Source organism: Arvicanthis niloticus, chromosome 27 (genome assembly GCF_011762505.2).
Source record: "Arvicanthis niloticus isolate mArvNil1 chromosome 27, mArvNil1.pat.X, whole genome shotgun sequence".
Classification (NCBI taxonomy): domain Eukaryota; kingdom Metazoa; phylum Chordata; class Mammalia; order Rodentia; family Muridae; genus Arvicanthis; species Arvicanthis niloticus.
In genome coordinates, this window is record NC_133435.1 from 27548508 (window position 1) to 27553162 (window position 4655).

The 4655-nt window shown below is 42.7% G+C and overlaps 1 pseudogene; it reads right to left on the reverse strand.

Annotated features, from left to right (window-relative positions):
• Positions 1–1484: 1484 nt before the first annotated feature.
• Positions 1485–3995, reverse strand: LOC143439546 (PRAME family member 12-like; annotated as a pseudogene).
• Positions 3996–4655: the final 660 nt, after the last annotated feature.

Genomic DNA, 4655 nt, shown 5'->3' on the forward strand with positions numbered 1-4655 from the left:
TCACCTGAAGCCTGAGTTCCATTTGAGAGCCACCTGATTATTACCTCTTAAACCAAACTTTGTTCCTCTGCAAAAGCAACAGGTGCTCTTAACCTGTGAGCAATCTCTCTCAATCTATACATTGTTTGTTTTAAGAATATGAAAGCATGTTTATTGTGGGCAATCTCAGGTGAATTCCCTGGTCCCAAGGAACAAGGCCAGGGAACTTGACATGTAGACAGAGAGACAGGTTATGGGGGAATACAGAAAGAATGAGCCTAATTGTTTAATTTGTTTGTTTTTTGTCTTCCTCTGCATCTTAGGCCAGCCTAGATATCCATATGTGTCCCACCTTAGCTGATAACTTTTATCCACCTTCCCAAGATTGTGAATTGTGACATTTCTGGCGTCAATGTGTTCATTTTGATTTCTCTCTAGAAGGCATGTGTTGCAGAGTCCTTACATTTAGGTACTTTATTTGATTCAGACAATAAAAGTGATATGTAAACAAAGAACTCATGTTCTAACTGTTTAATAAATAGAGAGTAACAGATTATTTTATTGATAGTTTACAAGAAAGGGTGTACAATGACGAGGCAGAGGCAAATGTTTTTCTTATTCTTTTTTTTACAACTGAAGATTTACAGTACAGTTCTTTTGTAAAGTAAATGCTTTATATTATAGAGGGACCTGAATATTATTGGACACCTTTCTATACACTATGGGCACTTCATAGAGTCTGGGACTCCATAGAAATAAGGCTCTAGAGACATGTGGCATAAAGACTGGATAGAGAGGTTCCTGGTAGTCATCTCATTAAGGCTTGACAAAAAGATGAAGAGTTCAAAGCCAGATTGGAAAGCACGTTTACTTTGCCCTATGTTGTCTTCTTCTCTTTTGGCATCTGTGATGGGTGCCTTGTGGTCTGAATGTACTGGATGATAATTGTCTGTGTCCATGTAATCCTCCTTCATAAGAGGTGTATTGTTCCTCACTTTAAATGTTTTGTGCACATAACTGACCAGTCACACAAGAGGGTTGTACATGTACCCCAGGCAAAGGACAAAAAGTAAAGAAGTGTCAAGAAAACTTTCATTTTATTCATGCCAATTTCACCTGGACCTTTGCTTCACTCTTGAAACACCAGTGTCTTTCTATTACTGGAACCATTGAAACTTCCTGACCCTGAATCTGGTAGTGAGATTGGTAACAGTCAAAGACCCCAGAGAGAAAACATCCAGGTTTAAAAGTACCCAGCAAAGCAGTCAGTCTGTGCAGAAGCCAGGTACAAATGCCAAACTGTTTTCTGACTCCACAAGGCCCCCATTCCCACAATCCATCCAAGTGTTCCCCTTGTCAAGCTCAGCCTCCAAGATTTCGGTCACTGTACATTCTTTTGTTTCCAACCTTTTGAGCAGTGTCAGAAGTCACAGGCTGTGAGGACCCCAGATGAGAGATGTGTTCCAAACCTGTTGTTTATTCAAATCCAGAAGTCATTTCCCAATTTACTCCCAGCAGCCACAAAGTCTGGATACCTTGTCATAGACACAGTGCTCACCACATGTATGGCAGATTAATGTAGCAAAGGAGATGTTCTTGGGCTGCCTTATTGCCCTGAGTGTATCCATGAGCTCAGGACAAAGTTGGGCAAATCTTTCTCTGGAAACTTGAGCTGAGTCAACATAGCACTCCAGAGGGACAGGGTATTGTTCCACATTCATCTTGCTCCAGATGGCTGCATGCTGCAAAAGTTCCTTCAGGATGGCCATGGAGAAGTCATTATTGTAGAAGTTGACACTGATGTCTGAGGGCAGGTAGGAGGGCATTGACCTGGGAGTCCTCCATCCTACACCCCAGCAAATCCAGAGTCTTAAGAGTGGCTGCCACTTTCTCCAGGAGACCTCTCAGAGGCATAAGGTCCAAATCCCGTAAGACCACACCTCTCATCTCCAGATGTTTGAGCTGAAACAGGCTCTGACAGCAGGAGAAGGAATCCAAGTCTGATTGGGAAATTTGGTAGTGAGTGATGGAGAAGGTCTCCAAGGCTGTCATCAGGGACCTAGGGATAAAGGAAACCAGACGATTAGTTCTGGCAAATGGTGTTGTACAGGTTTGTCTGGGATGTACAAAGTGGTAGAAATAATCAGGTTCACCAAGGTCAGTTTGATTAAACCATCAAGGACATCAGTGATAATGCTATTGGAAACTGCTCAGTCCTGCCAACCCCAGAGTTCATCTACTGGCCTCACTCTCAAGCTGAGAACCAGTTCAACTCATAAGCCCAGAAAACACACTGAAAGACTTACACCCCAAGAAAGTCCTGACAGGATCAAATATTTGCTGTGGGCTCACAGAATCTGCATTCTATTATTCCCCCTGCAGTCATGCTTGCTCTCCCAAGCTGTACACCCTGTCCCATGCACTTGGCACTACTTGGGCTCAAAACGTTTCACCCATGGGAATTTGTGAAAAGACAGGAGGCTGTCCTCACAGGTCTGATCATATAGCTCATGTTCATATTGTGATAGTGAGTCCCCCGACTCCTCACTACACACCCTCCTTCCTGTTTCCTTTCCATTTGATTGGCTGGGCAGGATTCGAAGAATTTCAACCCATCCTGAATAGATCTGACCTACTCTTTCCCCTCAATCACTTCTATCCTTTAGGAGCGCTCACTTGAGACACTGATTTCACTTGTAAAATTTCCTTTGTATATCTCAGTATACGTGGAAACAGGACACAACTTCCAGAGTTTTTAGACTCTCTAAATGTTTATTCCTAGTGACTGGCTGGCATCATGCCCCCCTAATCCTTAAGAGAAGAGGGGCAGATTTGCCTTGGTAGCTGACCTAGCTCTCCATTCTTGCTTACCCTAGGACCTGATTCTTCCTGTCTCTGAGAAAATGGGCAGAATTCATGAAGAGATCCTGGAGACCATTGGGAGAACTGAGAAACAAACTTGCTGATACGCTCAGCTTCTGTGACTCCTGTTCTATGGTAAAATGGATGGTGATCTTGTGGAGGGGAGCCAGGAAGACTTTGTGATGGTTTCTCATCTGTCCTAAGTAGGGAACAAAATGTGCCAGCTGTAACACAGTCCACACGGTATTCAGTCCTAATTCCATGATGTACTCTGGATCAAAAACATTGAAAATCACTGATAATGTAGGCTGACAGAGTTGAGATCTTCACCTTTGTACAGCAGAAATGTAGGGAGCTCTTTCTCTGCTGGGCCCACTTCAGGAAGTATGCTTGTGCTTCATCAAGGCAGGAAGTAATGCACAGTTCATCTACAACCTTCAGACGCTGCCTCAGTGCATATCTCAGAAGTACCTTCACTACCTGCTCCTTGTGCAAGGTCTCTGCTGAAGAACTGTTGTCCTCTGCATCAGCCTATATGTTCCAGAAGGCATGGTGCACATTTCTCAGGTCCAGAACCTGTAGTTTTGCCATCCTGCAGGTGAAACATATGTCAGCAGACCCAGGATCATCTTTTACTACATATATTTAAACTTGACTCTCCTTCCTAGTAAGGTGTAAGTTTTTTTAAGTATCTCATGTCCAAGGTGTACTCAGTCATACTACAGAAGCTTTCCCAGGCTTCTATATACCCGATTACTTGTCTTTCGCTAAGTTACATCATTAGTGGCTGTGGGAAGGCCAGGGATAGGCTCATTCAACTGTGAGGCTACATTTACTCTAGTCCATATTCAACTCTAATCCACATCCAACTGTCCTCAGTACAAGTAAACAGTAGCTTTCAAGAGCCCTGTATCCCTGTGTGATGATGCCATCAGGAGCATCTGATCCACGTATCTTCCTGACAATGTCTACTGTGTTCCTCAGTGCTCCCAGTACTTGCTTTTACAGTACTTGGTTATTGCTCACCTGGGGTGAAACTCTGCTGTCAGTCACATGTCTACTCCATCTCACATAGCATGGACGGTTTCTAGGTCAGGTGTCTTCATCAGTGCCCCCACAGGGAGACAGGGGCCATAGTATAATAAAAACTTCATAGTATTTGTGGGAAAAGAGATAGGTTTATCAATGGAATATCACTGAATACCCAGACAGAAACTCACACAACTATCAACCGTGGACACTAGATTTTTAACAGAGAAGGCCAAAGAGACATTGAAAAGAGGAAAGCATCTTCATTAAATGAAAGACTACTCCAGTCAAGTGTAGTCTCTATGTGGAAGCAAATTCTACTATTACAGGGCGGCTGAATGACCAGCAATAGGTGCCAACACAAAACAAACTCAAAGGCATTTTGGCAGCCCTGTGTGGAAGAAGCATGTGTCAGGCCTTTTTGTTTTGCTTTTAGTTTACAAGTCCTTCCATTGTACATTACAGCTACAAATTTCTGGTTTTTATTGGATTCCAGTGTTTGTGAACGTGCTCCTTATCTCTAAGGGGGTTTGTTGTTGTTGTTGTTATGTTGATTTTTATTTCTTTTTGGCTATCTTTTTTTCTTGGTTTATTTATTTTGCCCTTGTCCATCTTGTGTGATTCTCTTTTGTTTTGATTTTCTTTTGGTTTCTTTTTGTTTGTTTTTTGTTTATATGCTTATTTTATGTGTTTTTCAATATGGGGTCTCTGTGTAACTCAGGGTGTTCTGTAATTCACTTGCTAGACCAGGCTGGAGTCTTCCTGACTCTTCCTCCAAGTGCTGG